General features: G+C 40.7%; 1 long non-coding RNA gene across 12 annotated transcripts in view; it reads left to right on the top strand.

Moving 5' to 3' along the window:
- LOC129488535 (uncharacterized) overlaps positions 1-21,435 on the top strand; it is a 273,237-nt gene that overhangs the window by 52,094 nt on the left and 199,708 nt on the right. For 2 of the 12 annotated variants that reach the window (XR_010122314.1, XR_010122313.1), the window contains 2 exons: positions 19,635-19,733; positions 20,475-20,675. The exons of the other annotated variants lie outside the window; for them this stretch is intronic. This is a non-coding gene — a long non-coding RNA (uncharacterized lncRNA). The remainder of the gene's footprint in view (positions 1-19,634; positions 19,734-20,474; positions 20,676-21,435) is intronic. 12 annotated transcript variants of the gene reach the window in all.

Raw genomic sequence — 21,435 nt, 5'->3', positions numbered from 1 at the left:
ACTAAGCCTGGCTAATCACATGCAACAGACACTGATTTTTTTTTAAACTAAGGGCAAGGACATTTTCATGCAATCTGAGAAATCTGATGATGGATGTTACTTTCATTATCTTTTATTTCTTTTGTTTTTTGAAAAGCTAAGTAAACCAATGTAATTTAAAAACTAATTTCCAATTACATTACAGTTATTTTTATTATTGTTTTCTCACAATATTATTTTGGAGCAACCATCTCTTTTTCTTGATTACTATTTTATTATCTTTCTAGAAGTCCTTTAAAATGTCTATTGTAAACCACTTTCTGCCCCTTAAGATGTGTGCAATCAATAAAGAATAGTCTTTCAGCACAGCCTCCCAGCATCCTCATCAACAAAGTAAATTTCAATATGTAGCAAATACACAAGTCTCTACTTTAGTTTATAATGTAAAGTACATGATACCAGCCAGACTTTACCTATAAGTACATTAAAGAAAACCAGCAATCTCATATGTTTTGTAGAACTCATTTAATTAAAAATGTACATCCTGCCGGGCACGGTGGCTCATGCCACCCAGCACTTTGGAAAGCGGAGGCGGGCAGATTGCTTGAAGTCAGGAGTTCCAGACCAGCCTGGCCAACATGGTAAAACCCCGTCTCTACTAAAAATACAAAAATTAGCAGGGCCTAGTATCATGTCCCTGTAGTCCCAGCTACTCTGGAGGCTGAGACATAAGAATTGCTTGAACCCAGGGGACGGAGGTTGCAGTGAGCCGAGATTGTGCCACTGCACTACAGCCTAGTAAACAGAGTGGTGAGACCCTGTCTCAAATACACACACACACACACACACACACACAAAACAAACAAAAAATGCATTCATGCAAGACCCTTTGGTGAAAAAAGTTAGCTTTTTTTTCAAAATAATTAAAAACTTTAGAAATCCATGACTATTTTAAAGTGATCATTCTGTGGCCTGCAACCATTCTGGGACAGGTGAGCTATTAAGAAACGCTTTCATCCATAACAGCGAGCAAGTTTGGTAGCACTCTAAGTGTCATGAACACATGTGAAAGAAATTGAGTCAATAAGCCATGAGGGAGGTAAAAGGATGATAAATGTTTCTCTTTGTAGCTGAGGGCTCCAGCAAGATAGCAGGGGCTGATGGAGTAGTGAGGCTGAGGAGACACTGACATCGAAGAGCATTTTGGGGCATCTGTTATGCACAATGTGTTAAGATGGGATAAGAATGGGACGAGGGTGAGGTGATCAAGAAGATAGACTCATCTGCAAAGTCCCTTGAGATAAACCCATAGAAATGCCAGATAAAGTAATCAGAACATTATTTTCAATGCATAGTTGAGGTACCAACAAAGAAGTGAAATCTTATAGCAGAAATAAACCACAGGGCAAATAACATGAACTGAGATACAGCTTTCCTGGAGGGGTGTCAGGGAAGGACAATGATCAAACCAGGGGATTGGGCTCTCAGCTTCTTGTGTAACTAGGGAAAGAAACCTTCAGCCTGGGAGAAGCAGGTGATGATTAAGAGAGCTAACACATTTGCCAAAGAACAACATTGTCTACCCTTTGCTGGCTGTAGGGGAAAAAATGCTTCTTTGGGAATTCTAAACCCCAGCCCTGTCCACTAAAGTGATTTGAAGTGGGGAGGTATAAATATTCTGTGATTTAGAAACACAGAACACCAGAAATGTATATAAAACAGGATTTATAGGGCTGTGGAGATACTGCTGTGCATTTTGCTAAAGACAAGTCAAAACTCCATGAAACCATGCTGTCAGGATTTCCAGATAGAACTCTGTTTAAGTTAGGTTTACAATTCAAAATTATAAAACATGCAAGAGAATAAGGCTCAGTAAGCAAGGGACAGTACACATGAAGTAGGACGGGTAGATTCCCAAGAATTTCCTATAAAATAATTAGCCATAAAAGTAGTAAAACAGATTTAAAATGATTAAAGTATAAAAGCAGGTGTGGAAACTATAAGAAAATGGCACTATAGCAAAATATAGAAAGATCAATTAAAAATAATAAAAGATGTCTTAGAAATTTAAATCACAATTGTTAAAGTCTCAATGAATGGGTAAAATTGTAGATTAGATATAGCAGAAGAAAGAATTGGTAAGAAGGAAAATAATCTAGACAGTAGTTCTCAATCTTGGCTGTATTTAAGAATCTCCTGGGAATTTTTATAAACCTCTGTGTCCAGCTTACACCCCAGACCAATTAGATCAAAATCTTAAGGGGGGACAATCTAGGCATCAGTATTTTTTAACATTCTGTGGATTATTTTAACATGTGTGGTTGTTCTAAGAACAGCTGCCTCAAGAACAGCACACAGGAAACTGAGTAATGAAAATACCATGAGAAAAATCCTCAAAATAACCACAAACACACAAACACTAGGTCTTTTTTTTTTTTTTTTTTTTTCCTTCCAGACAGAGTTTTGCTCTTGTTGCCCAGGCTGCAGTACAATGGCGCCGTCTTGGCTCACTGCAACTTCCACCTCCTGGGTTCAAGTGATTCTCCTGCCTTGGTGTCTTTTTAGTTCTGTATTTATTGAGTGCATTTTCTGTGCCAGGCACTCTGCCAGGTACAGGAGACAAAAAGACAAATGAAATGCAAAAACGAGGAATTTTAAGATGCATCACAAAATCCAAACCTACTACTGTGCTAATTTTAACAGGAAATTAGATGGCAGTTGAAATTTAGCTCTAATATGGAGAAAAGCCTTGTAATAAAGGTACATTCAGCAATATTACCTCACTGGGGTATGCATGTGCAACTATTGTTTATTTTTTTTTCCTAATAACTGAAATCTCACGGGGCCTCAATCCTCTATAATCTTTGCTTCTTCTGCTGTGGGGTTCCTAGCAGCACCACAACCATGGTCACTCACCCAAGTCTTCATAAGTGTCTTCTGCATCTCCCCTTTTCTGGGGGGACACTTACTGCATTTTCCCATTGGGAGAGGAGAGAATAATCTCCCCATGAGGGAATTCCAGTGGAGGGACTTCTCCCCACTGAATTCACCGTTTTGTTCTATTCCCCTGCTAATGTATGGTGGTGGAGAGAAAATGTGGGGTAGTGGCTGGTGTTAAGGTCTGAACTGGGGCCTCTTGGGAAATCTCTGGGAAGGTGGATGAAGCCCAGTTATGATGATCGCATGATCTGAGAATGCATCATTCTCTGCTTTAGGCCATGCCTCATCTGGAATCACTGAAAAGACATTACCTCACACCTGCATGGCAATGAGGAAAAGGGTATGTCAACAACCCAATCTTAAAAAAAAATTAAAAAGAATAAATTAATAAACCTTTTCTGCTTGCCCGATCCTTCTTCCACAATTAATAATTCATAGTACCAATTCAAAAAATCAACATCGTACTTGTTATTTTTTTCATTAATCTTGTAACATTCTTGAAATATTGAAAAATGCCAACATTTCAGCATTATTATTTGGAATGAATTTCACTATAAAATGTATAATGCTGGTATTATTTATAAACAATCTGACAGTGTTGTCAATATTCTCTAAGTCACTAGTTTGCTATAGTTTATATCCATTAAATAATTCAAGCTGAAGACGATGTGACCAGACAAAGCACATCTCATTACAGCCAGAGCCCCGATTCCTACCATTTTCTGCATTATACTACCACATAGTGGTTCCTTTTATTGTGCTACACCGACTAGGCTAATACCTCATTTGCCATTATCAGTATTGTTATTAAAAAAAAAAATCAATGGGACAACAGCCTGGACATTAACACATGTCCACCATTATACAACACTGTTTATATTAACAAAAGACTCATACAATTATTTCAAAAATCATAATAAAAGAGAAAAACTCCAGTGATTTTGTTAACCTTTCTGGATGAGCTCTGTTTAATAAAGCCCAACAATATTATATTTTAAGATATTTTGATAAAAAATATCAGAGAGGTAGAGAGTTCATTAGAAATAATTTCTTTAAATTTGTCATTTTTACGTTTGAGAAACTGAGGCCCAGAAAGGGGAACATATTATAAGCATTTGTTGAAGGCCTCTAAGCTTGTTGGTAAATTCACGTGAAACCCCCAGGAATTGTGACTCACACCTAGGCTTTTTCTGTAATTTGTCTCTATACATTAAGAAAACAGCCTCACTGATTTATTGGCAAGAGTGTCAGTAAGTCATGGAAATAATTGGCAAAATGAGATAAGCTCAATCGTTATTTTATGGAATAAAATTAAAGGTCACCTGAAACAACGTGACATGTACACCTTGAGGTAAGCTTGCCTGAAGAGCAAAAGTCTCCAGGGGCGTAAACTCAGGTTAGTGCTGCAGCTCAACGTGAAGCTCATTACCTCCTATAACTTAATAAAGACATGTTTATTTTACTAAGACTAAAAAGATATCACAGTTACCATATTTTTCAGTTATATGAAAGAAAGATATTTTATAAACCTTAGGAAAAATAGAGCTAGGTCAACTTATCTTTATTCTTAACATTTAACCCCATATTGAAACAAAGGAAAGCCGCTGTCAGAACAGTTTTTACTTTTTTCCCCTCAAATCTTTTTGTACGTTTTTATATTACAACTTCTCAATAGAAAAACCTGTTGATTACATTTTCTTGCAGTTTGAAAATGTTTTGTGTAGTGTTAAATCATGTGAAATTGACAATTCCAAGTCATATTAAATATGTGATGTGAGTAGATACTATACTAGAATAATTGAGAAAATATTACTATAGTTATTATTTTTCTTTAATCTGTTTAGAAAATCCTAAATTGAAAAAAAAAGATAATACATTTTTAAATGATCAGAAATACAGTTGTGTGGGACGGATTTTATTTAAAGATTTCAAATGTGTGCTTTTAGAAAGATCAAGATTGTCTTCTCCTTGTGTATAATAACTAAGTTAGAAGAGGACAGAAGGAGTGTTCTACATAAAGTGTGGCCCTGGTCATAAAACTAGGTGATAAAAATAAGAAACTCTTCATGACAGATAAATTACCTAAAGGTAAAAGGAGAAGACGGTATCAGCATCCCTTAGGAATTGGTAAGAAATGTAAATCATCAGGCCCCATTGTAGACCTCTTGAATCAGAATTCTCATAATGGGGCCCAGAAATCTATTTAAACACCCAGGTGATTGACTTGCATGCTTAAGTTTTAGCAGCAATGATCCAGGACCAAGACAGACCTTCCTCCTGCTTTGTCTTCAGACAACTTATTCCTAAAAAGCAAAACCTCATTGTTAACACTGACTGTGAGAGTCATCCATTTATTGTCTCTCAATTCCAAATTCACTCTCCATTCCTTATTCTGCAGTAACTGAGATGGGCCCTGTGGATAGTTCTCCTTTGTCAGCTGGTACAATATTGTCAGTAGGTGGTGCTGCTGTACGTTTGCTCTAGGGGAAAAGGGTTTATTTTCCTGGTTTTGGTGCACATCTCTCACTAGGTTCCTCCACCATGCACCTTCACCAGGGCCCGGTTCCTGCAGTACAGGTTGGCCAGCATTGTGTACAGCCAGCAGCTTCCCTGATACCTCCTCAGGCATCATCACAGCAGAGTGCCACCAGTACATCACCTCTCCATGAATCAATTGCCCAGGAATCCCTCAGGTAGCTTTGCAATGAGTCTAGTGGTGCAGCACCTTTTTGTGAACAGATGTTTCCTGGAAACCCAAAAGATTAGGTTTCCCGCGAGTTGCATCAGCAAAGAGACTGTGATTTCTCTCCCATCCAGTGACCATTGCACACCCTCTCCAACAAGGAATGCAATTCGCCCCTGAAGAGGTGAGAGACGTGGAGGTGGCTCCTTCCTGGGTTCTCTATCTTGGACCTAGAGGGTTGTAGCTGCTTCTAATGTTTGCTACTTCTGTATTATGTTTTTTTGTTTTTGTTTTTATTATACTTATGTTAGGGTACATGTGCACAACGTGCAGGTTTGTTACATAGGTATACATGTGCCATGTTGGTTTGCTGCACCCATCAATTCGTCATTTACATAAGGTATTTCTCCTAATGTTATCCCTCCCCCAGGCCCCCACCTCCCGACAGGCCCCAGTGTGTAATGTTCCCCACCCTGTGTCCGTATGTTCTCATTGTTCAACTCCCACCTATGAGTGAGAACATGTGGTGTTTGGTTTTCTGTCCTTGTGATAGTTTGCTTAGAATGATGGTTTCCAGCTTCATCCATGTCCCTGCAAAGGACATGAACTCATCCTTTTCTGTGGCTGCATAGTATTCCATGGTGTATATGTGCCACATTTTCTTAATCCAGTCTATCGTTGTTGGACATTTGGGTTGGTTCCAAGTATTTACTATTGTGAATAGTGCCACAATAAACATGCGTGTGCATGTGTCTTTATAGCAGCATGATTTATAGTCCTTTGGGTATATACCCAGTAATGGGATGGCTGGGTCAAATGGTATTTCTAGTTCTAGATCTCTGAGCAATCGCCACACTGACTTCCACAATGGTTGAACTAGTTTACAGTCCCACCAACAGTGTAAAAGTGTTCCTATTTCTCCACATCCTCTCCAGCACCTGCTGTTTCCTGACTTTTTAATGATCGCCATTCTAACTAGCATGAGATGGTATCTCATTGTGGTTTTGATTTGCATTTCTCTAATGACCAGTGATGATGAGCATTTTTTCATATGTCTGTTGGCTGCATAAATGTCTTCTTTTGAGAAGTGTCTGTTCATATCCTTTGTCCACTTTTTGATGGAGTTGTTTGTTTTTTCCTTGTAAATTTGTTTAAGTTATTTGTAGATTCTGGATATTAGCCCTTTGTCAGTTTGGTAGATTGCAAAGATTTTCTCCCATTCTGTAGGTTGCCTATTCACTCTGATGATAGTTTCTTTTACTGTGCAGAAGCTCTTTAGTTTAATTAGATTCCATTTGTCTATTTTGGCTTTTGTTGCCAGTGCTTTTGGTGTTTTAGTCATGAAGTCTTTGCCCATGCCTATCTTCTGAATGATATTGCCTAGGTTTTCTTCTAGGGTTTTTGTGGTGTTAGGTCTTACATTTAAGTCCTTAATCCATCCTGAGTTAAGTTTTGTATATGGTGTAAGGAAGGGATCCAGTTGCAGCTTTCTACATATGGCTAGCCAGTTTTCCCAGTACCATTTATTAAATAGGGAATCCTTTCCCCATTTCTTGTTTTTGTCAGGTTTGTCAAAGATCAGATGGTTGTAGATGTGTGGTGTTATTTCTGAGGCCTCTGTTCTATTCCTTTGGTCTATATATCATTTTGGTACCAGTACCATGCTGTTTTGGTTACTGTAGCCTTATAGTATAGTTTGAAGTCAGGTAGCGTGATGCCTCCAGCTTTGTTCTTTGTGCTTAGGATTGTCTTGAGTATGTGGGCTCTTTTTTGGTTCCATATGAACTTTAAAGTAGTTTTTTCCAATTCTGTGAAGAAAGTCAGTGGTAGCTTGATGGGAAGAGCATTGAATCTATAAATTACCTTGGGCAGTATGGACATTTTCATGATATTGATTCTTCCTATCCATGAGCATGGAATGTTCTTCCATTTGTTTGTGTCCTCTTTTATTTCACTGAGCAGTAGTTTGTAGTTCTCCTTGAAGAGGTCCTTCACATCCCTTGTAAGTTGGATCTCTCAGCAGAAACCCTACAAACCAGAAGAGAGTTGGGGCCAATATTCAACATTCTTAAAGAAAAGACTAAACATACGAATCAACCCAGAATCTCATATCCAGCCAAACTAAGCTTCATAAGTGAAGGAGAAATAAAATCCTTTACAGTCAAGCAAATGCTGAGAGATTTTGTCACCACCAGGCCTGCCTTACAAGAGCTTCTGAAGGAAGCACTAAACATGGAAAGGAACAACCGGTACCAGCCACTGCAAAAACATGCCAAATGGTAAAGACCATTGACTCTATGAAGAAACCGCATCAATTAACGGTCAAAATAACCAGCTAACATCATAATAACAGGATCAAATTCAAACATAACAATATTAACCTTAAATGTAAATGAGTTAATGCCCCAATTAAAAGACGCAGACTGGCAAATTGGGTAAAGAGTCAAGACCCATCGGTGTGCTGTATTCAGGAGACCCATCTCACGTACAGAGATGCACATAGGGTCAAAATAAAGGGATGGAGGAAGATCTACCAAGCAAATAGAAAGCTAAAAGAAAGCAGGGTTTGCAATCCTAGTCTCTGATAAAACAGACTTTAAACCAACAAAGATCAAAAGAGACAAAGAAGGCCACTACATAATGGTAAAGGGACCAATTCAACAAGAAGAGCTAACTATCCTAAATATATATGCACCCATTACAGGAGCACCCAGATTCGTAAAGCAAGTCCTCAGAGACCTACCAAGACACTTAGACTCCCACACAATAATAATGGGAGACTTTAACACCCCACTGTGAATATTAGACAGATCAACAAGACAGAAGGTTAACAAGGATATCCAGGGCTTGAACTCAGCTCTGCGCCAAGTGGACCTAATAGGTATCTACAGAACTCTACACTCCAAATCAACAGATATACATTCTTCTCAGCATCATATTGCACTTATTCTAAAATTGACCAAATAATTGGTAGTAAAACACTCCTCAGCAAATGTAAAAGAAGAGAAATCACAACAAAGTGTCTCTCAGACCACAGTGCAATCAAATTAGAACTCAGGGTTAACAAACTCACTCAAAAGCATGCAACTACATGGAAATTGAACAACCAACTGATGAAAGACTACTGGGTAAATAATGAAATGAAGGCAGAAATAAAGATGTTCTTTGAAGCCAATGAGAACAAAGACGCAACGTACCAGAATCTCTGGGACACATTTAAAGGAGTGTGTAGACAGAAATTTATAGCACTAAACACCCACAAAAGAAAGCAGGAAAGATCTAAAATAGACTCCCTAATATCATAATTAAAAGAACTAGAGAAGCAAGAACAAACAAATTCAAAAGCTAGCAGAAGGCAAGAAATAACTATGATCAGAGCAGAACTGAAGGAGATAGAGACACAAAAAAACCCTTCAAAAAACCAATGAATCCAGGAGCTGGTTTTTGAAACCGCCAACAAAATAGATAGACTGCTAGCAATACTAATAAAGAAGAAAAGAAGAATCAAATAGATAAAATAAAAAATGATAAAGGGGATATTACCACTGATCCCACAGGAATACAAACTACCATCAGAGAATACTATAAACACCTCTATGCAAATAAACTAGAAAATCTAGAAGAAATGGATAAATTCCTGGACATATACACCCTCCCAAGACTAAACCAGGAAGAATTTGAATCTGTGAATAGACTAATAACAGGTTCTGAAATATAGGCAATAATTAATAGCCTACCAACCAAAAAATGTCCAGGACCAGATGGATTCACAACTGAATTCTACCAGAGGTACAATGAGGAGCTGGTACCATTCCTTCTGAAACTATTTCAATCAATAGAAAAAGAGGGAATCCTCCCTAACACATTTTATGAGGCTAGCATCATCCTGATACCAAAGCCTGGTCAGGACACAACAAAAAAAGGAGAATTTTAGGCCAATATTCCTGATGAACATTGATGCTAAAATCCTCAATAAAATACTGGCAAACCAAATCCAGCAGCACATCAAAAAGCTTATCCACCATGATCAAGTTGGCTTCATCCCTGGGATGCAAGGTTGGTTCAACATACACAAATCAATAAACAATCCATTACATAAACAGAACCAATGATAAAAACCACATGATTATCTCAATAGATGCAGAAAAGGCCTTCAGCAAAATTCAACAGCACTTCATGCTAAAAACTCTCAATAAACTAGGTATTGATGGAACGTATCTCAAAATAATAAGAGCTATTTATAACAAACCCACAGCCAATACCATACTGAATGGGCAAAAACTGGAAGCATTCCCTTTGAAAACTGGCCCAAGACAAGGATGCCCTCTCTCACCACTCCTATTCAACATAGCATTGGAAGTTCTGGCTAGGGCAGTCAGGCAAGAGAAAGAAATAAAGGGTAGTCAATTAGGAAAAGAGGAAGTCAAATTGTCTCTGTTTGCAGATGACATGATTGTATATTTAGAAAACCCCATTGTCTCAGCCCAAAATCTCCTTAAGCTGATAAGCAACTTTGGCAAAGTCTCAGGATACAAAATCAATATGCAAAAATCACAGGCATTCTTATACACCAATAACAGACAAACAGAGAGCCAAATCACAAGGGAACCTCCATTCACAATTACTTCAAAGATTATAAAATACCTAGGAATCCAAGCTACTTCTGTGTTCTTAAGAGTTCTCTTTACTTCTCTCTAGCCAATTCTTCAATACTCCAATCCCCTGTTTTAGTTATTAATTCTTTGCATTAAATCTTCCTTGCTAAACTTCTTGTGTGGTTTCTGTCTCTCTAACTCAACTGACCCTGAATGATATATTTAGCTTTATCAGTAGATTGTTTTTTAGATTATAGAATCAATTCACAGATAGTATCAAGACACAACTCGTGGAAAGCCTAAACACATCAAATTACATCATTATTTAGGTAGATGAGAAATTTGAATTTTTTATGAAGAAAAACCCTTTGTAAGGCTGTGGATCTCGAGCAGCTTTTCATAGCATTCAGAGCTATCCGTGCTGAACCCCTCTCTGCACCTAACAGCAAAGTAATGACTTACAGGTGTTTAGTGCTTCATGGTTTTCAGGAATGTTATTAATGGTACTGCTTTAAGTTTATTTCTACAGTAAGAATTACATTCTAAAATCACATAATACATAGAAAGTGCTCCAGGTGATAAAGTGACAGATTATGATCTAGAAGAACATTGGGCTCCAAATACTGCTTATTTCTGTCTTCAGAGTGAAACCCTGACAATGGGATGGCCCCAGAGAGCTCAGCAGGAGTGAGCTGCAGTGATCCCCTCTGCCCTGGACAGAGCTCCTCTGCCTTGGGGCTCTTACTGCAGCTTGGGCTTCTTTCTGTCCCCTCACACTTAATCATCCAGAGTAGCAGGTCCTCCCCTGGGAACATAAGCCACAGGCAAATTACTTAAGATCTGAGGAGTACAGTCACTCCAAAGGGAAGGTCAGAGGCCTGCTGGACATCCTTGTATATCTTATTGTAGGATGCATTCTGGGATTTTAAAGCAAGCAATGTGAATATACTTGAATAGATAAGAATACAAAATAAGTATAGGAAAGAACAATAAGAAGTCATTAAAAGGAATGCAGTGGAACCAATAGATATGAAAGGCATTCAAATTTTAGAATTAAACTTCCCCTAAATTGATACTGCTGACAATCAAATAACTCAACAGAAAGATTGGAGTGAGAGACTCTCCTAGAAAGAGTCCACGGAGATTCAGAAACAGGAACAATAAATTGATAGATATGGAGGAGAGAGGTACCGGAATCCAGATAAAATGGAATCTAGACAGAAAAGAAAAAAAGAAAGGCATAAGGAAGATATTTGAATAAGTAATAAGTATAAATTCTCCAGAAACAAAGAAAACTGAAAGGTCTTATATTGACAACACCACAGGGTGTCAAAAAAGAAAAAGAAAACTGACATGGACAAGTGGGATAGTGAAACTTAAGAATATCTAAGACAGAGAGAAAAAGAGCAGATCACGTAATAACAAAAAAGGAATCAAAATGATATCAGACTTGTCAATAGCAATACTGGATGCATAAAGAAATTAATTTCTTAAGGGTATTGAAGATAAAGAAACTGACCTTTTAATTTTATATCCTATTGAATGGATGTTGAACTCTAAGAGATTATCATTAAATTTTACTAAGAATATTTTCAAGCATAACAGGATTCATTTAAAAAAGACCTGCAATAAAAATACTCCTGAATCATAAACAAGGATGATGAAGCCAGGGAGAGGCTATAGAAAGTAATGTATTCTCCTGTGAGAGAAGAAAAAAAAAAAAAAAAAAGCACTAAAGAAATGGGAAATTATTTCCAGAACACCATCAAAGTAAAATCCTAGAGGGGTGGAGCCAAGATGGCCGAATAGGAACAGCTCCGGTCTACAGCTCCCAGCCCCAGCGACACAGAAGACAGGTGATTTCTCCATTTCTGCTTGAGGTACCGGTTTCATCTCACTAGGGAGTGCCTAACAGTGGGTGCAGGACAGTCGGTGAAGCGCACTGTGCACGAGCCGAAGCAGGGCGAGGCATTGCCTCACTCGGGAAGCGCAAGGGGTCAGGGAGTTCCCTTTCCTAGTCAAAGAAAGGGGAAACAGACGGCACCTGGAATATCGGGTCAGTCCCGTCCTAATACTGCGCTTTTCCAACGGGCCTGGAAAACGGCACACTAGGAGATTGTGTCCCGCACCTGGCTCGGAGGGTCCTATGCCCACAGAGTCTTGCTGATTGCTAGCACAGCAGTCTGAGATCACGCTGCAAGGCGGCAACGAGGCTGGGGGAGGGGCGCCCGCCATTGCCCAGGCTTGCTTAGGTAAACAAAGCAGCCAGGAAGCTCGAACTGGGTGGAGCCCACCACAGCTCAAAGAGGCCTGCCTGCCTCTGTAGGCTCCACCTCTGGGGGCAGGGCACAGACAACCAAAAACTCAGTGAGAACCTCCACAGCCTTAAATGTCCCTGTCTGACTGACAGCTTTGAAGAGAGTAGTGGTTCTCCCAGCACGCAGCTGGAGATGTGAGAACGGACAGACTGCCTCCTAAAGTGGGTCCCTCACCCCTGAGCAGCCTAACTGGGAGGCACCCCCCCAGTAGGGACAGACTGACACCTCATTCAACCGGGTACTCCTCTGAGACAAAACTTTCAGAGGAACTATCAGACAGCTGAATTTGTGGTCTCACGAAAATCCACTGTTCTGCAGCCACCGCTGCTGACACCCAGCCAAACAGGGTCTGGAGTGGACCTCTAGTAAACTCCAACAGACCTGCAGCTGAGGGTCTTGTTTGGTAGAAGGAAAACTAACAAAGAGAAAGGACATCCACACCAAAAACCCATCTGTACATCACCATCATCGAAGACAAAAAGTAGACAAAACCACAAAGATGGGGAAAAAACAGACCAAAAAAACTGGAAACTCTAAAAAACAGAGCACCTCTCCTCCTCCAAAGGAACGCAGTTCCTCACCAGCAATGGAACAAAGCTGGATGGAGGATGACTTTGATGAGTTGAGAGAAGAAGGCTTCAGACGATCAAACTACTCTGAGCTACGAGAGGAAATTCAAAACAATAGCAAAGAAGTTAAAAACTTTGAAAAAAAATTAGAAGAATGGATAACTAGAATAACCAATGGAGAGAAGGGCTTCAAGGAGATGATGGAGCTGAAAGCCAAGTTTCGAGAACTACGCGAAGAATGCAGAAGCCTCAGTAGCAGATGCGATCAACTGGAAGAAAGGGTATCGCTGATAGAAGATGAAATGAATGAAATGAAGAGAGAAGGGAAGTTTAGAGAAAAAAGAATAAAAAGAAATGAACAAAGCCTCCAAGAAATTTGGGACTATGTGAAAAGACCAAACCTACGTCTGATTGGTGTACCTGAAAATGATGGGGAGAATGGAACCAAGTTGGAAAACACCCTGCAAGATATTATCCAGGAGAACTTCCCCAATCTAGCAAGGCAGGCCAGCATTCAGATTCAGGAAATACAGAGAACGCCACAAAGATACTCCTCAAGAAGGGCAACTCCAAGACACATAATTGTCAGATTCACCAAAGTTGAAATGAAGGAAAAAATGTTAAGGGCAGCCAGAGAGAAAGGTCGGGTTACCCACAAAGGGAAGCCCATCAGACTAACAGCTGATCTCTCAGCAGAAACTCTACAAGCCAGAAGAGAGTGGGGGCCGATATTCACCATTCTTAAAGAAAAGAATTTTCAGCCCAGAATTTCCTATCCCGCCAAACTAAGCTTCATAAGTGAAGGAGAAATAAAATACTTTACAGACAAGCAAATGCTGAGTGATTTTGTCACCACCAGGCCTGCCCTAAAAGAGCTCCTGAAGGAAGCACTAAACATGGAAAGGAACAACCGGTACCAGCCCCTGCAAAAACATGCCAAATTGTAAAGACCATCGAGGCTAGGAAGAAACTATAGCAACTAACGAGCAAAATAACCAACTAACATCATAATGACAGGATCAGATTCACACATAACAATATTCACGTTAAATGTAAATGGGCTAAATCCTCCAATCAAAAGACACAGACTGGCAAACTGGATAAGGAGTCAGGACCCATCAGTGTGCTGTATTCAGGAAACCCATCTCACGTGCAGAGACACACATAGACTCAAAATAAAGGGATGGAGGAAGATCTATCAAGCAACTGGAAAACAAAAAAAGGCAGGGGTTGCAATCCTAGTCTCTGATAAAATAGACTTTAAACCAACAAAGATCAAAAGAGACAAAGAAGGCCATTACATAATGGTAAAGGGATCAATTCAACAAGAAGAGCTAACTATCCTAAATATATATGCACCCAACACAGGAGCACCCAGATTCATAAAGCAAGTCCTGAGTGACCTACAAAGGGACTTAAACTCCCACACAATAATAATGGGGGATTTTAACACCCCACTGTCAGCATTAGACAGATCAACGAGACAGAAAGTTAACAAGGATATCCAGGAATTGAACTCAGCTCTACATAAAGTGGACCTAATAGACATCTACAGAACTCTCCACCCCAAATCAACAGAATATACATTTTTTTCAGCACCACACCACACCTATTCCAAAATTGACCACATAGTTGGAAGTAAAGCTCTTCTCAGCAAATGTAAAAGAACAGAGATTATAACAAACTGTCTCTCAGACCACAGTGCAATCAAACTAGAACTCAGGATTAAGAAACTCACTCAAAACCGCTCAACTACATGGAAACTGAACAACCTGCTCCTGAATGACTATTGGGTACATAATGAAATGAAGGCAGAAATAAAGATGTTCTTTGAAACCAACGAGAACAAAGACACAACATACCAGAATCTCTGGGACACGTTCAAAGCAGTGTGTAGAGGGAAATTTATAGCACTAAATGCCCACAAGAGAAAGCAGGAAAGATCCAAAATTGACACCCTAACATCACAATTAAAAGAACTAGAAAAGCAAGAGCAAACACATTCAAAAGCTAGCAGAAGGCTAGAAATAACTAAAATCAGAGCAGAACTGAAGGAAATAGAGACACAAAAAACCCTTCAAAAAATTAATGAATCCAGGAGCTGGTTTTTTGAAAAGATCAACAAAATTGATGGACCGCTAGCAAGACTAATAAAGAAGAAAAGAGAGAAGAATCAAATAGATGCAATAAAAAACGAAAAAGGGGATATCACCACCGATCCCACAGAAATACAATCTACCATCAGAGAATACTACAAACACCTCTATGCAAATAAACTAGAAAATCTAGAAGAAATGGATAAATTCCTCGACAAATACACCCTCCCAAGACTAAACCAGGAAGAAGTTGAATCTCTGAATAGACCAATAACAGGTTCTGAAATTGTGGCAATAATCAATAGCTTACCAACCAAAAAGAGTCCAGGACCTGATGGATTCACAGCTGAATTCTACCAGAGGTACAAGGAGGAACTGGTACCATTCCTTCTGAAATTATTCCAATCGATAGAAAAAGAGGGAATCCTCCCTAACACATTTTACGAAGCCAGCATCGTCCTGATACCAAAACCTGGCAGAGACTTAACCAAAAAAGAGAATTTCAGACCAATATCCTTGATGAACATTGATGCAAAAATCCTCAATAAAATACTGGCAAACCGAATCCAGCAGCACATCAAAAAGCTTATCCACCATGATCAAGTGGGCTTCATCCCTGGGATGCAAGGCTGGTTCAACATACGCAAATCAATAAATGTAATCCAGCATATAAACAGAACCAAAGACAAAAACCACATGATTATCTCAATAGATGCAGAAAAGGCCTTTGACAAAATTCAACAACCCTTCATGCTAAAAACTCTCAATAAATTAGGTATTGATGGGACGTATCTCAAAATAATAAGAGCTATCTACGACAAACCCACAGCCAATATCATACTGAATGGGCAAAAACTGGAAGCATTCCCTCTGAAAACTGGCACAAGACAGGGATGCCCTCTCTCACCGCTCCTATTCAACATAGTGCTGGAAGTTCTGGCCAGAGCAATCAGGCAGGAGAAGGAAATAAAGGGTATTCAATTAGGAAAAGAGGAAGTCAAATTGTCCCTGTTTGCAGATGACATGATTGTATATCTAGAAAACCCCATTGTCTCAGCCCAAAATCTCCTTAAGCTGATTAGCAACTTCAGCAAAGTCTCAGGATACAAAATTAATGTACAAAAATCACAAGCATTCTTGTACACCAATCACAGACAAACAGAGAGCCAAATCATGAGTGAACTCCCATTCACAATTGCTTCAAAGAGAATAAAATACCTAGGAATCCAACTTACAAGGGATGTGAAGGACCTCTTCAAGGAGAACTACAAACCACTGCTCAATGAAATAAAAGAGGATACAAACAAATGGAAGAACATTCCATGCTCATGGGTTGGAAGAATCAATATCGTGAAAATGGCCATACTGCCCAAGGTAATTTATAGATTCAATGCCATCCCCATCAAGCTACCAATGACTTTCTTCACAGAATTGGAAAAAACTACTTTAAAGTTCATATGGAACCAAAAAAGAGCCCGCATCGCCAAGTCAATCCTAAGCCAAAAGAACAAAGCTGGAGGCATCACGCTACCTGACTTTAAACTATACTACAAGGCTACAGTAACCAAAACAGCATGGTACTGGTACCACAACAGAGACATAGATCAATGGAACAGAACAGAGCCCTCAGAAATGATGCCGCATAGCTACAACTATCTGATCTTTGACAAACCTGACAAAAACAAGAAATGGGGAAAGGATTCCCTATTTAATAAATGGTGCTGGGAAAACTGGCTAGCCATATGTAGAAAGCTGCAACTGGATCCCTTCCTTACACCTTATACAAAAATTAATTCAAGATGGATTAAAGACTTATATGTTAGACCTAAAACCATTAAAATCCTACAAGAAAACCTAGGCAATACCATTCAGGACATAGGCGTGGGCAAGGACTTCATGTCTAAAACACCAAAAGCAATGGCAACAAAAGCCAAAATCGACAAATGGGATCTCATTAAACTAAAGAGCTTCTGCACAGCAAAAGAAACTATCATCAGAGTGAACAGGCAACCTACACAATGGGAGAAAATTTTTGCAACCTACTCATCTGACAAAGGGCTAATATCCAGAATCTACAATGAACTCAAACAAATTTACAAGAAAAAAACAAACAACCCCATCAAAAAGTGGGCAGAGGACATGAACAGACACTTCTCAAAAGAAGACATTTATGCAGCCAAAAAACACATGAAGAAATGCTCCTCATCACTGGCCATCAGAGAAATGCAAATCTAAACCACAGTGAGATACCATCTCACACCAGTTAGAATGGCCATCATTAAAAAATCAGGAAACAACAGGTGCTGGAGAGGATGTGGAGAAATAGGAACACTTTTACACTGTTGGTGGGACTGTAAACTAGTTCAACCATTGTGGAAGTCAGTGTGGCGATTCCTCAGGGATCTCAAACTAGAAATACCATTTGACCCAGCCATCCCATTACTGGGTATATACCCAAAGGACTATAAATCATGCTGCTATAAAGACACATGCACACGTATGTTTATTGCGGCACTATTCACAATAGCAAAGACTTGGAACCAACCCAAATGTCCAACAAGGATAGACTGGATTAAGAAAATGTGGCACATATACACCATGGAATACTATGCAGCCATAAAAAATGATGAGTTCGTGTCCTTTGTAGGGACATGGATGAAACTGGAAAACATCATTCTCAGTAAACTATCGCAAGGACAAAAAACCAAACACCGCATGTTCTCACTCATAGGTGGGAATTGAACAATGAGAACTCATGGACACAGGAAGGGGAACATCACACTCTGGGGACTGTTGTGGGGTGGGGGGAGGGGGGAGGGACAGCATTAGGAGATACACCTAATGCTAAATGACGAGTTAATGGGTGCAGGAAATCAACATGGCACATGGATACATATGTAACAAAACTGCACATTGTGCACATGTACCCTAAAACCCTAAAGTATAATAAAAAAAAAGAAAAAAAAAAAAAAAAAAGTAAAATCCTAGAAAAAAATTAGTTTTATGCTATCCTTCTCCAGAGTTCATTTGATATTTCCCCTAACCTCGGCCCAAATCTCAGATGATGTTCTGTACCCAGTGGGGTGACCAAAACTCTTATTCCTAAGGGATCTGGGCCCTTTGGGATGCTTGCTATAGTGGGGTTGCTAAAATCGTCTATTAACTTTTACATTAATAGTAAGAGGCATTCAGAGGGTTCCCTCCTTGCATCCCTCCTTGCATCCATGTTGTAGTAAAGCCCTGTCTCCTTGATAATCAGGAGCAGTCTCAGTCCAGCCCACACAGCAAGCCCCTTTAGTTATTCATCCAGAATAAAGGCCAGAAGGGCGCTGGCCTTAACTCTGGTTCCATGGAGGTAGTGATTGTGCCCGAGGGTGGGGGAATGCATTCTTCCTTTACATTGCTTTTGCCAGAGGGCGTGCAGGAGGTCAAGTGTCACAGTACGGGGCCTCTGTTTGTGGCCAGTGTTTCTTCATAAGTCTCCTTATTCCTCAGGGCTGGTTGTAGCAGGTGAGATCTAGTCTTCCGGTGGGGTAGCATGGCTGGTGGGCACCCCCTGTGCGTGTGAGCTGTGTCCCTCTGCTGTGTCTCCCCAGCTAGGATGGCCTAGACGATGAAAGAAAGGCCTGTCTCTTGCAGATGAAGCTCATCTTCGTGATTGCGAATCACATTTCTTGCGGGCTCACCATGTGTCAGGCAGCTTTGCAAGGTGCTTTTGTCTAATTCCGCCTCACAGGCACATTCTCAGGAAAGCGCTGTGTTCTTCTTTGCTGATGAGGAAGAGTCCAATGGGGTGAAGTCATCTTTTCCAAGGTCACGGAGCTAGGAAGGGGTGGCGCTGTCACCCAAATCGGGGCCTCAGTTTCTATCTGGAAGACTGTGCTAGGTGACATTGCTGCAGCAGTGTTTCTCAACCAAGGGCAATTCTGTCTCCTAGGGGACACTGGGCGATGTTTGAGACATTTTTGGCTGTTACACTTGGGGGGTGCTACTGGCATCTGGAAGGTGGAGGCTAGATCCTGCTGACCATCCTACAAAGCCTGGGGCGGTCTGCCCTTCCCCTCCCCCAAACAGTTTACCCAGCCAGCATCAACAGTGCCGAGGCTCAACAACCCTGCTAGAGAGGGCTCATGGCCCCTGCTTTCAGCATCCCCGGCCTCTGCCCCATCCTGGTCCTCGCCTTCTCTCATTAAGATGGTGCTGCGGGTTCCTCACGGATTTCCCTCCAGCACTGGGTCCCCTGCCTGTCTTTTCTCCACCCACAAACTCACATAATTTTTACAAAACACAAACTGGATTTTATCTTTCCCAGCTTAAAACACTTGCAGGATTCCCCTTTCCTTTGAAATAGAACGGCACTCTTCATCCTGGCACACAGGCTTGGCACTCCAGGGCCCCTGCTACCTGTATTGTGGTCTCATCTCTCATCACTGCCTTTCTGGGGTCTGTTTCAGCAAAATCAAGCTTATGACAGTCAAGCGAGCCTCTTCCCTCCTCCCGTCCTGGATCTCAGGGTCTCTACTGTCCAGTCCATTCTTCCTTCACGCCTAAAGGTATCCTCTCCCCCACTTCCTGGACTACTTGTAGATTTCAGGGGTTAGGACGGCGTTGTCTGTCGTCGGTTAGTTCCAACCCTAACAGGCTTGTTGACCTTAGGCAAGGCATTTAATCTAGTTGTGCCTCACTTTTTCCATCTGACAAATTTGGGATAACAAATGTGTTCACAAAAGTCATGGGGCTTTTGTGAGAGTGCAGAGAGATCGTGCCTATAGAACACTCAGCACAGTCTCTGGTATATTATAAGATCTAGGCAAAAAGTAGCAATACATTATTTTTAATGTGGTTAGTATTATTCTAAGGCTATCACTTATTCAGAGAGCTGGGCTTTAAGACAATTCGGGGATTTGGCACCAGCATTGCCATAAATCCGAAGCCTCCCCACTCAGGAGATCAGGCAGGAGCTGATGAAGGGAGGGGCCTCCAGGAGGCAGGAATGGGCGTGATAAATGGGCTGGGGTCTCCCTCTAGTGGCAGCAAGGTGGAAATGATGGAGGAAGGCGCCTTTGTTCTTAGTGGTCTATGAACATGCCCACGCATGATCCACCCCAGGCTAGGGTCTCTGGGGAGCTCCTGGACTACAGGAAAATAATGGTGAAATATAGTTATAGGACTTTCACTGTGGTAGGTAAAGACTCCAAGCTCCTCCCAACTCCCCACTGCATGGCCATTATTTATTCGATCATTTAAGGCTGAGTTAAGCCTCCATGTCTCCCTCCCATATTTACTTTCCCAAGCTGAATTAGGTACATCTCCCCGGTGTTCCCAAAGACGCTGAGGATGCAGTTATTGAAGCTGGTGCGCATTTACAGACTCCTCCTCTTGGTGAAGGTTTTGTGCCAGACTCTGGTGACAAAGCATTGTCCTCTCAGACTCAGTGGAAGAAGGAGACAGACACATACCAGGGATCGACAGCCGGAGTGTCAGGCTGTGACAGGGTAAGCCCAGGGATCGTGGGAGCCGAGAGAAGGCATCAGGACACCCATAGCATGGCGAGGGGTGGAGAGGCGCAGGAAGGCCCTTACAGAAGAAGTTACATTGGATCTGTAAGATGGGGAGGAACTGGCGAGTAAAGAAGGAATTTGCAGGATACGTGGATACAGAGATAAAGGGGTGACCCGACATCCAAGAAGAAGCATATGGCTTCACTAGAGATTGTGAGGCATCTGAGATGACGCAATGCAGTCAGATTGTTTAGCAAATGCACAGAGCCTAAGATGATGAGTTGAGTGTCTGGACTTTCAGCCCATGCTGTGTCACAACAGGCTTCACTCAAATGAGCTGTGGTTGCCTCTTTTTGGAAACTCTTCCTTCCTTCAGAGCTATCCATGTGTACACAGTCATGTGCCACATACTATGTTTCAGTCAACAGCAGACTGCATATCCAATTACTGTGCCTTTTCTGCATTTAGATTCACAAATACTCTTATGTTACAATTGCCTACAAAATTCACCACACTAACCTGCTATAACAGGTTTATAGTCTAAGGGCAATGGCTACACCATGTAGCCTAGGTGTGTAGTAGGCTACAAAATCTAGTTTTATGTAAGTACACCCTACGATAGTCACACAATAAAATTGCCTGATGACACATTTCTCAGAATGTGGATTCCTGTTGTTAAGTGACACACAATTGTGCCCAGGGGGGAGATCATTCCAGGCAGAGTGTAAAACAAGAACAAATGCGGAAGTGGGCT

This window comes from Symphalangus syndactylus, chromosome 8 (assembly GCF_028878055.3).
Source record: "Symphalangus syndactylus isolate Jambi chromosome 8, NHGRI_mSymSyn1-v2.1_pri, whole genome shotgun sequence".
Taxonomy (NCBI): Eukaryota; Metazoa; Chordata; class Mammalia; order Primates; family Hylobatidae; genus Symphalangus; species Symphalangus syndactylus.
The sequence above is the reverse complement of the archived record's forward strand: the minus strand, read 5'-3'. Positions and strand labels throughout refer to the sequence as shown.